Source organism: Micropterus dolomieu, linkage group LG19, assembly GCF_021292245.1.
Source record: "Micropterus dolomieu isolate WLL.071019.BEF.003 ecotype Adirondacks linkage group LG19, ASM2129224v1, whole genome shotgun sequence".
Taxonomy (NCBI): domain Eukaryota; kingdom Metazoa; phylum Chordata; class Actinopteri; order Centrarchiformes; family Centrarchidae; genus Micropterus; species Micropterus dolomieu.
In genome coordinates, this window is record NC_060168.1 from 4,661,067 (window position 1) to 4,673,359 (window position 12,293).

Genomic DNA, 12,293 nt, shown 5'->3' on the forward strand with positions numbered 1-12,293 from the left:
ACTCTCTATTAAAGGATTTCAAAACAATATCAGTCCCCACAGAATGTTGTTTTCAGTGAAAACTAAATGTCATAGTGTCCCTGTTAATTCTGTTGTACCGTTATATCCTTCAATTCATTAGATATTTTAGGAGAGAGAGAGAGAAGCAGGGGATTGGCAGGGAAGCTGATTCTGAGGTCAACTTGGTCTACAGGTCTAAGGAATTGTGGGTTTTTTTCTAACAACAGGCATTTGTTGGCAGGTCTAGGCACCAAGGCATAGTCTAAACTAAATCATTTCATGATATTTATTATATTTGCTATATTCTGACAAACTTAACTTTCTGCATTTATAGACTGTATTAAATTAAAGAAATATGTAGATGTTGAATAGGCTATACATGAGCATATACCCACAGAAATACACACATAATATATAATAAAATGAAAGCAATCACACATACATGTATACAAGCATGTAGTAGTCGTTACTCCAAATATTTTATTTCTTCCACCATCAGGTTATTAAATAGTAGACACTTTAAATAGGATCCTTATCAACAGCTTACTTGATAATGTATTTATTGTATGCATGTATGCAAACCAACCTTCAAGCAGTAACAGTAATTAGTGTAATTAAATAGCATTCTTTGGACCTACAAGTTCACTAATACAGAGAGGAATTAGATATGGTATTACTTTATCACACATTTACATGAGCAGACGGATGGCATTTAAGTCATAGCCTACAGAAGAACTCAGTCTAAAAACTAACACAGTAACTTTTGTTCAACAGAGGAGAAATGCAAGAAGAGAATATGTTGCTTTTTACCTTTCACTGGTTGTTGACATGAGTGTAGTTCTACAGTAACAAAAGATTAGAGTGCAAAGATTTTGCACTCATCAGTTACACATACCCCTGTTTTTCAGCCCTAGTGACGTCTCTGGTTCCTCTGGCCGTCAGGTATAAAAACACAGCTCAGCAATTTATTTTTTCACTAAAAAAGCAGTCAGTCGGATAAACCAGGTTACCTAAATTGACTGGGTAGAGAAAACAAAGAAGAATAGTTAAATTATTACATAAGCTGTCCGTTTACAGAGACTTCCTGGTTCAACCTTGACCTACTGCCAAAGTTTTCCTATTCAATTTTGCGGGTTCATAGTCTGCTTCCAACATACACTGATTTTTTGGTCTTGGCAGCCAGAAAGGTGCACATACTGAAAATAGTTGTGAAGTGGGAGGAGCTATTTTGGATGCCCTTGGTTCCCGGAGTAAAAGTCCCATTCATTTTTCCCTTGACGATGTTACGTGACTCCCAGTTGGAGCTCTTCTGCTCTGATTAGTTCCTTTGATTGTCTTCCTCTCTTTGGCAACGGCAGTTGAAGCTCATGGGTATTGTATTAAGTTGTAATAACTGAATCTTGTGTTCAGAGAGCACTGTGTTTCTATGTTTAGTAACATTAAAAAAGAAAAGTTTGAAATGGGAATACAGAATGGGACAAGCACTTGAATGATTAGAGCACTGTGTTGTATTGGGTAGCTTCATGTGGCAATGAAGCAGGGTATTGCTGTAGAGGAGCAAGCATTTTCTTTTGTTGTCTATCAAACTTTGATATCTTTTTAGATCTTAGTGTGTTTCTCTTCACCTGCTTCAGCCTATTTATTTCTGACCATGTACTTCCAGGATGCCACATACAACCTCAGCCCATGATGAAATACTTTTCATTTCATACTACTAGCTCATTGACTCTCTCCAACACTATTAGTATATATTAAGTCATGGCTATGCTTCTGTTGATATATAGACAAACATAAATAAGAGAAGGTATGGAGGATATAATGGTCAAAATTCAAATTCATAGTCCAAATAGAAAATTATAGAAATTATGGCATTTAGGATTTAGGACTGGGAATTTGGGACAGAAGATTGGGAAGTTGGGATTTACTTTTGGTTCATTTAGGATTTAGGATTGGGGATTTGGGATTGTATGAGGAGGTGTGCCCAAAGGCTGAAAGGAGGGTTTGAAACGGCTGGGGTCCGATGCACCTTATGGATAGCAGGGGGAGCTCTGACTGCTAAAGAACAGACTGCAATAAATAAAAAAAAACACAGCAAGTGAGCAGGGTTGGAGGGAGGACTTGTCATGGTTCTGGTGTGGTGGTAGTGTGTTTTTTAGTGTATCCAGTTTAAGTTTGTAGTTGCCTGCCTCCAGCGTCATTGTTTTGTTTTACTTCCTGCGTACCTGTCTCATTCCCCTGATTGTCTTCACCTGTGCCTTGTTATCCTCACCCCTCCTGTGCATATATATTGGTTATCTTCCTGTTGTCAGTTGCTGGTTCACTGTATCTTGTTTCAGTGTTTTGTTACCAGTTTCTTGTCTTCGTCTCGTGTTTTTGGATATTTATTCTGGTTCAATGGATTTTTCGGATTACTCACCTGTTTTCTTGATGGACAATTATATGTTCATTGTTGGACTACAAACCTTGCCTGCACTTGTAAGTTTTTACCAGTTTTGTTCAAATAAATTTTAGTCACCATTTCTCTGGCTGACTTGTGTCTGCATTTGAGCCCAAAACCCCTCTTACCTGCGCTCAGCCCACGAGCTGAACATAACAGGACTATTATTTATAATGCAATAGTTTCGTCGTGATGAAAGCATCCAAACATTTCTGTCCGTGTGGCTTCACACACACAGGGCAAGATTTACTAAAGGTTTGCGTGAGTAAAAACACGTACAAACTTGATATCACCAGCAAATTAACACGTAAGCTGATCTACTAATGGTGTGCACGCAGAATGACGTCTTTCTAAAGTGCCAGAAAGCACCTGTTGTTCATTTACTACTTTTGCCTTAATGAATATGCAATTTGGAGCGTTTCAGTTTTATTGTGTGTAACATGCAAATACCTTTATTTACTAGACGCAATGTGATCTAACAAACCTAAACGCAATTTCATGTGAGTGCAACAGCATCTGTGTTTAATATGTTTGAAAGTATTGTGCAGAGATGGCTGCTGTAATCGTTGCCAGAAGGAGACACAGCCGTAATGAAAGAAGACGTAGAGAAATTAACAATATCAAATAATATTATTCTATATCCAATATTTAGAAGTAAAATTATTTTATTTTATTTATTCGATTAACTATATGTTTTCTTGTATTTTCCTTGAAGCTTTGGCAACACTGTTATATTAGCATTCATGCCAATAAAACAAAATTCGTTTGGACCTGACTTCTTTTCTCTGTGAGATGGAAGACGTGCATGGATCACATGTAAAATTCATCTAGCCAGAAGGTACAATCACCAACTGTTCACAGCGCGCCGGTCGGAATAACGACAGAACCCATTGTAGATATCAGAGAGGGAATGGGGCGTTGGGGCGTACAGGGACAGGAGACCGCGGCGCGACCGGGCACGGTGCGGACGGTCGGTGATTGTTCCCTCTGGCTTCATGAAGCACGATTTGCTGGCATTTCCTGGTGTCTGTGACATTCCAGCATACTGTATCTGTTTCTGCTTCAGGTGTGCTGTCCCAAATTCAATCTCAGGCAGGATGGGCAGGTACATACGGTTTCCACTGAATGAAACAAACCAAGGTTTTTACGCAGTGGCTGCTTTCTTTCCCGACTCTCCATGGTGGAAACCGTTAAAACACGCAAAACCCTCATTTAAATACTTCCACCTCCATTGTGTTTGCTCCTGTTGTCATCTATGCAATAATTCTTAGTAAATCACCCATAACAGGTACTAACATTGCACGTGCAATATTTTAGAATGCACATGCAATTTAGTACTTTTTATTCGGGATGTTAGTAACTTGGGCCCTGTGTCACCAGAAAAAGGAGTGCTCTCGGTGTGACGGCGAGAAAGCAGCGGACAGCAGCTAAGAGGCTAACATTAGCTATATTAGCTGTTATTTGCTGACATGCATGACCACAATGTACAAGATGGTGCCACAGATTGCTGCCTCTGTGTTTTGGTGCTGATTGTTTTGTTTGTAAACCCAATTTTCTGCTGTGATACCCGGAGCTCTCCCACCATAAAGGGCTCATGACCATCAGGGATACAACACCGTGTGAGACGCTCTGGGCTTTCAACTAACTCCAGTGTAAACCATCTCCCCGAGGGAAGGAGCGGGAAGAGGTGATGAGCGGGCTGTGAGGGGGCGGAGATGATCCTTTGCTCGCTTTACAGTCCAATGAGTATGTAGGGAATCAACTGAGGGGAGCGGGTTGCCTATGTTTTTGAATGCTTTGTTGACAATCCTCATTTGAATGCCTAATGTCTAAGAGTTTCCCCACCAATACAATGTAATTAATAACTTGTATTTTTTTCATCATCATTTGCAATTAATACCATAATGACAATCACTATATGGGCCCAGCACGCAGACGTTTTAAGCAGAGTAAGAAGCAGTTATTATTGGGAGTGTTATACTTTGTTTGGATGTGCCCTTGCCATTGCTGGATCATACATTTCCATCTGTCACTTGGAGCAGGGTGAATGCTATGCATGCTGCTCATGCAGCAATGATTAGTAGCTTCAAGGAGATTTGACTGAGGGCTGGGATTAAGAGAGAAGAAGGGCACACTACAAGAAAAACACTTCTCTTTCTTGTTATTTTACTCTAATTGTACATTTACTTAAAGGGATACTACGCAATTCTGCAGAGAGTTTGTTGATATTTGGGTTCAACTGCCAAACAAACATACCCCTCCTGTTACTGCTCCTTCAGAAGCTCCGCCCCCAAATTCACAGACGCGCATTGCCATGGCAACCAATCCTATGCTGCTGAAATATGTCAGAATCCAGTCTTCTTGCAGTACTGTTATAATATTTAAATATTGAAGCAATTTTTTTTAATAAGCTGAAGTCTAAGATACAGAGTCTAGTTTATGTATGGGTAGGATTATCAAGAGGAACTTCAACAGTTACAATTAGTGAACAAACATCATCAAACTAATGACAGGTAAGCACACAAACGTGGCATCCCAGACCATTCTCATCTCAGGGCGTCCAATACCAACGCTTTCAGAAAAAGTGACAAAGCGTAGTTATTTGACGCCAAACGTACCCTTCAGCGTCTCTATGAGACGCTCTAGGGTGTCTCATACAGAACAGAAGTGCTAGCTTGCTAGCTACCTTACCACAACCATCAGAAATGTTGGTACCTAAACCTAAGTCACTGACTTTATGCATGTAGACTGGCTAACCCTACAGCTGTGCTCATCGGCCTATGTGCTAGCAGGTAATGTTAGCCTCTTTTGTGTTACTGGGATGTAGCAAACGGTGGCATTTCATACGGACGCTGAAGGGTACCTTTAGCGTCAAATAATTACGCTTTGTCACGCTGTTGTCTGAAAGTGTCAGTTATGACGCACTGAGAAACACAACAGTTTAAAACTAGCAAGTTATTTGAAATGGTTTTTACAAAAATACAGTGACAAGAGTCTGGAAGCACAGAGCAGACTGTTTTTCTCCAGGGCCGAGTCAGTGCTAACTTTGGGGCTAACCTCCTTCACACTACTCAACAGTCAGAGCACACGAAGAGCAGAGAGCAAGAGACCCAAGAGGAAATATTGGCTGAATTTAACAAAAAGTGTATTGGATTCCCAGGTCAAAAAGAAGTGCTCTTAAAGGCACTGAAAATATACTAGAAATTCACATAGTATACTATTAGTACATTCATACTCCTAACATGCTTACTACAAGTATATTAAAGATATATTTTCCTGAGCTTTAACATACTTCTTAAAAGTATACTTTGAATAAATTGGTAATAAATATATACTTATTTAAACTTTCAATAAATATTCTTAAATAAAAGTATATTTTCCACAACAGTCTATTTATTAAAAATATATTTATTTAACTCTTAGTAAATACTATTTAGGTGTACTTTGTGGAAGTACATTGTTAAACAATTACACTTTTAGTGGGTTAAAAATATATTTATGCCAAACATGCTTCATTGTGTAGGCTACAGCAAAATATTGTAATTATATGTAATTGCCACATGTTTCAGCGTGATTTCCAGAGATATGATTTTTAAAACATGTTTTTTTAACATTTAAATAGATTTTTCAAAACCATAATATTTCTTTTTTTCATTAATGTTCATTTCACTCTTTTTTAATCAGGTAAATAGTTGAGATCAGAGACCTTTCATAAGGGTAACCTGGCCTAGAAGGAAGCAGCACATGTTGTTAACTTTACAAACAACCACATAGAAATAAGTATACTTTAAATCATAATGTAAATATACTTTTTTCTGTGTGTAAACGGTAGACACATGTGTACACAGGGGCGAAGTGTGCCCTCCCAGCCAGCCCACTAGCGTAGTGCATTCAGTTGGACCAATCAGAATCAAGGTTTTCAAATTGATGACCCAATCACACAGCGTGAAAGTCCGCGAAGCAAGTTTTGGCCAGAAATCATTTTGTTTCTCAGGTTTCCTTTGTTTTACTTTACCGACTCGGACTTGGAAGGTGGACACCACAGACATAATAAGAAAAGAACACAGAAGAGAAGAATATCCGGTCAGCTCCCTGCAGAAGTTAAATGTGAAAAGAGCTAAAGAGGCGTGACTGGCAAACTACAAGCAGGAGAGGACAGAAGCAGAGACTGCTAGCAAAAATCGTCTTTCTTGGTAAGTTTATTATTGTTAGCAAGACAACGAATTGTGTAAGTTAACTAAAGTTGAGTTCACTCTAGGTTTGAAAATATTTTCCTTGGTGGATAGCTCTGGTGTGCATTAGCTAATGCTAGCACGTGGATTAATATATTTGTTAGCTAACGTTAGTTAGCATTTTAATAGCTTCATAATTAACACAGCAACTTTAGTCTGCCTAAACAGTGTTGGGAGTAACGTGTTACAAAAGTAACGTAATTAACATTACAGTAATGTATTGCTTTTTGCTGTAAGGCAGTTTTTAATGTTACTAAAATTTCAGTAATGCACAATCTCAATAGCTCAGTTGCTGGAATTTGATGCATGAGATTTTAACGAGGCAGGCCTGTGCACGTGTGTATGAGCCCTCAATTCTGCTTTTTCACTGTTAAAATGACCAGTGAGGTCTTTATCAGAGTAATAAATGCAACTAATATGTTGCTGTCTGTGTGCTAAAGAATAGGTTCACATTTTTATAGTCTTTTATAACCTTAATACTCACATGTCCATGTTTACAGTACATTATTCCTGCCCATATACTCTGTAAAGAAATCACCACAGTTGTTTTTTTAATTTTTGTATTCATTCTAAAGTTTAGCTGAAGCTACTATGAATCATCAGCTAAGCATCTGCATTAGACTAATGTAGATTAACCATGTTCTGTACACTTTTCACCTTTCACCGCACGTCAACGGCCACTCCTCTGTTGGTGAGAGCCAGACAAGCATGTTTGTGTGCTCATTCTCTGGGGGAATACCCATTGGACTGTCTATTCTTTGATTGATGTCTTTTGGACCAATAGTATTTGAGAAAAGTGGGTGAAAGTACCTCCTCCGCCTGTGCTTGGATGCTCACAGATGTTAACGGTGTTCCGTACAGAGCGCATACGTTGATTTCAACTGCGAAAATTGACTTTAAACGGATCATTTTTGAGCTGTTTATTTCTTTTAACGGAAGAGTATACTATTGAAATCTATAAGAAAGGTGAGTACATTTATTTTTGTTAAAACCTAGGTTAATTAGGCTAACTTTACTGCTTAATAAGCTAGACGACCATGTGAGTTAGGCATTATAGTGTCGTGATATTAATTAAGGCACGTGAGTTAAGCATGAACCATGTGAAACGTTAGTCAACAACGTTACCATATCTTTCTGAAGAACAAGAAGGAGGGGAAACAATTTGCATTTGTTTAAAAAATGTAATAATTGAAAGTAACTAATGTGCAAACCATGAACTTAAAAATTAAATGATTAGGATACTACGTGTTTGTGCGCGTGTGTGAGTGTTGTAACGTATGTGTGTGTGCACCATTTACAACTATTTACAATTAACACTAAACTGATAAAAAATTACAACTAGAAATTGTCAGTATATCAGCAGTATGAAGTGTTCATTTTGTGTGTGCACTATTTAAAACTATTTACATTGTGTGTGTGTGTGTGTGTGTGTGTCTGTGATTATGTGGACAAACAACATTTATGACAAAGCCACTCCGTGTCTGGCACTTCCTCCACCCCAGCACACTCGGAAGTGGAACCACAGTTGGCAAAGGTCACACTGCACCCATTCATCAATGGCCCCATCTCCTGAGCCAGGTGGGACCACTGTACTGCAGACAGCGCAGTGTTCCCCATCTTCCTCAGTTGGAGATGGTGCCTGTTTCTTCTGCCTTTTGGCCTCCTGTGCTTGTCTTTTTTCCTCCTTCTTCTTTGCCATATCTTCCTTGAGGATGTGTGTGGTGTGGGCAGGTAGGCAGAGTATTTCTATTTCTTTTTCCCTGCAGTACATTATTAAATTTTTTGAGACATGTGTCTCGTGTTGGTCCATGATTAGAATCAGAGGTCTGTCCTCCGGAGCATACTGCACAAAACGCCGGAGCCATTTGAGGAATAGCTGTACCCCTTCTCCTGGATCCCATAGAGGGCGTTGGGAGGCCCATCCAGCCTATAGGCATTACTTGGGAGGCAGCCAGGGTAGATGATGAAGGGTGGAATGCTTTCCCCGGCTGCACTCACGCAGCAGTGCACTGTAATGTGCTCCCTGGTGGTCTGCTGCTGCTGGTAGACGTGCTTCCTCCCAGTCTGGCAGAGCACCTTCTCCTTGGACCTAGGCTTGTTACCAAAGCCAGTTTCGTCACAGTTGAAGATGGGGCTTGTCCTCCAAACTGTGACGGATGAATAAGGCTTCGTTCAGATCAAAGAAACCTCCAATGGCTTCTGGAGTTGCACCGTGAACTCTGGCTCTGTCCAGGGAATCTGCTGTCCGGGAGGTTAGTTCTGGATGGCGGGCCTTAAATCTGGACCACCAGACATCACTCGGCCCCTTGTCCAGATTGACAGTGGTACAGTGGTAGCTCTGCCACTATCTTTAATAATGCCACTAGCCAGCACTTTGTGACTGGGAAGCCGTGGTCTGCCATCCAAAATATAAATGAAGTCAGGGCATCTTCTTCTGCAGGTGTCAGGGCCAAATTAGGATGAGGGTTGTGTGTGTATTTTTTCTTTTTGTAGTCCTGCAGGGTGGTGTGTGGAATGCCGTACTTTTTGGACGTCTGCCTCAAGCTTGCTCCTGCTCTCACTTCCTCAACTGCCTTTTCCAGCACCTCTTTTGTGTACTGCTTTTTCTAGCCTGACATTTTCTCACTTTCCCTTGTCTTGCTTTTCTTTTTTTCCTTTGAAATGAACATACTGTATGTTATGTTACACCTAAAACTGAATAAAAATTAATTATAAACAGTCACTTGATGTATGACATTATGTGTAAAAATCCTATTGTTTTAACAGTATCATAATAATTAGTTTTAATTAAATGTTGGCTATGAAATAACATCACAATCAATTCAGTTATAGTTCATTGTTGATTTATTAAAAAATTACTATTTTAAATGTTAAAATATTATAAATATAATATATATATTGACTTGTGATAACATAATATTAATATATAATAATATAGTTATTCAAAAGTGGATATCTTCTAAAGCTACAGTGTTTTTTAGAGATTTCTCTTCACTGCAGCCATGGAGAGGGTTATCATTACAGTGACCAGTAACTCAGTTATAACAGCAATGTTAAAATGTACACGCGTATGTGAGAATTGTCTTAAGACATGCTTGAAATAATGTTTTTATGTACTGCGATGCCTGACCACACCATATAATAGCATGTGATGTTATGTAAAATACTGCTCAACACAGCTCTTTGTATGGTCATAGATCCTGTATTCAACTTTTAAAAGTTGAACCTACCTTTTTCAAACTTTAACCAACTTAATGTTAAACCCAGAGTTGGAATTTCCTGCCTTAGCGGAAGAAAAGTAAATAAAGAATAATAATAAAGATTTGCAATAAGAATATAATTACAGTGTTTATAAAGAACTAAATTAGGTGTACTGGCCTGACTGAATATTTATTATATCTCATTTGCAACTGCATTTCTTTTCTTTTAGGGGTTCCGGGGATCATTGCCTCACTCAGAGGGCTTAGAGGCCACGGAAACCTCAAAGGACCAGCTGGAGCCTCACAAGTTCAATGTGCTCATAGGTATATCTGGCTCCTGCACACATCACTGTTTTTTCTCTCACTACAACGAGGTCAGACTAACTAAACAAATATTCTTGTGAAAAAATTATTTTATAATATATATATATATATAATATTTATTTGAGCATTAACTGGGAGGGGCCCCTTGTGGAAAACCATTTCACCTGAACCTAAAAAGTTTGCATTATCAGAACAGTTAGACATGATTGTTGTTAATTAATTAGAGGTAATATTGCTTTGATATAGACAAATTATTTCCTTTTCCCTTCCACAGATGCAGTGTGATAAATCAGTTTGCAAATCCCATAGTGTCAATGCAGTGAGTCCTACTCAAAGATAAGCGACCCTCCACTCCAAGGTTAAGACATTTTTCAGTTTCAGTTTGTTTCCACCATTTGTACTGTAAGCTTGTGACGGAGTAACTTCACTACAGTTGAGTAAGTGCTTGGACTGCCATACCAACGAGCCTGGCTCTTTGGTATGCTGTAAAAGTTGCATGTTTGGTACCCTGTAGACCTGTGTTTGAATCTGGGCAGGGTGAATGCTCTCTCCTTTGTCCACATATGGTGTCAGAAGTGGGATGGCTTGCCGTGAGGTCATGTGAGCCGTGCCCAGAGTCCGAGCCGTATGAGGGACCCCCATGGGTAACATTAATGATGTGATGTGTATTGTGTACTTTTCAGTAATACTGATAATATGTCATCATTTTACTAATTTTTATTTTTTGGTAGTTTTGGTCAATATGTGATACATGCTGCTGTACCTTTTAATGTACAGGAATTTATTTTTGTAATATACACAAAATTAAAGTTTTTTAGTTGTCTGTATGTGTGTGTGTGTGTGTGTGTGTGTTGTAAAATACTTTTTTTACTGATATTATTATTATGCTAAAAGGGCATTTTGCAAGATATTTTGAATGCATTAATAATGCATTATTCTCATACGAATGGTTTCATAAAGCAGCTTCCCAAGATATTAATAGTGGCTCTTGGTGTGTACCAGTAATAAATTACTAATATGCTGAAATGCTAATAAAAATGTTCAGGCAACACATTTATGTTAAGTTTAAAATGTATTTAAACTGTTCTTAAAGTATAGCACAAAAGGGTATTTTAAGTTAAATTTAAATAACTATATTTAAATTACAGTAAAGTTACTTTTTAACACAACTAAGTATATTAAAATATATTGCAATTATCTTAAAGTTGACTTTAAGTATTTCTAAAATGACACTTAACATACTTTAAGTTGTTCCAAAATAACACATTTAATATACACTTAATATAGTACAATTAAAATATGATAAGAGCATCCAAAAAAAGTGCTGCTTAAGTATATTTCTTTTTCACTTGGGTTAGAATCGCAAAGTATCCCTTTAAGATTTAAGTGTTCAAAATGATCCCTTATTCCCTTTCTGTTCCACCTGTGCTATGATACATTATTAAAAATAAACTCCCACAATAATCAGAACAGTATATGCATAAGTCTTACAGCTTTTTAGTAGAACATGATAGCTGGGAGTTTTATTCTCTTCTCCAGAAACTTTAAAGGCCCACATGATATTAACTCATAACTCAGTTTGAAACCGCAGACAGTCCCTAGGCACCGGCCTCTGGTCAGGCTGCAAATTTTCCACCCAAATGGCAGCCTCACAAAGGCCACAGATCTGGCTCCATCACCACTGATTTGAATGGTATTTGTCTACGACCTTCATCGTGTGCAGTTAGGCCACTATGACTGGAAATACCACTGAAGATCAAATAGCAGGCAGACCTATAACTTTTGGAAAGAAAGGATGAAACCCAACAGCTCTCATAGAACTCTGCGGACTCTGCATTTAAGATGAAAGGAGATAAGTAAGATGTACTTTTAGACTCAGTGGTAGTTATTCAGTGTTACCTTTGATGAAGAAAACTTTCAATGATGTTCAACAACTTTTTATCCAAGACTAAGATGACACGTTGACTACTAAAATAGATCTTTGAAAATAGAAATTATGATGAAATGACTATGTTTTGTATTCATTTACGAGACAGGGCTAAAGTGTTTCCGCCAACTGTGTTCCCAGTCTGTCTGTCAAAATGTAAACAACGTATATGT

The 12,293-nt window shown here is 38.3% G+C and overlaps 1 long non-coding RNA gene across 1 annotated transcript; it reads left to right on the plus strand.

Moving 5' to 3' along the window:
• The first annotated feature begins 6,520 nt into the window (after nt 1-6,520).
• On the plus strand, nt 6,521-10,910 carry LOC123958275. Its single transcript, XR_006822023.1, has 3 exons — nt 6,521-6,630; nt 10,100-10,193; nt 10,468-10,910. It is a non-coding gene; the product is annotated as an uncharacterized LOC123958275 (long non-coding RNA).
• The last annotated feature ends 1,383 nt before the right edge of the window (nt 10,911-12,293 follow it).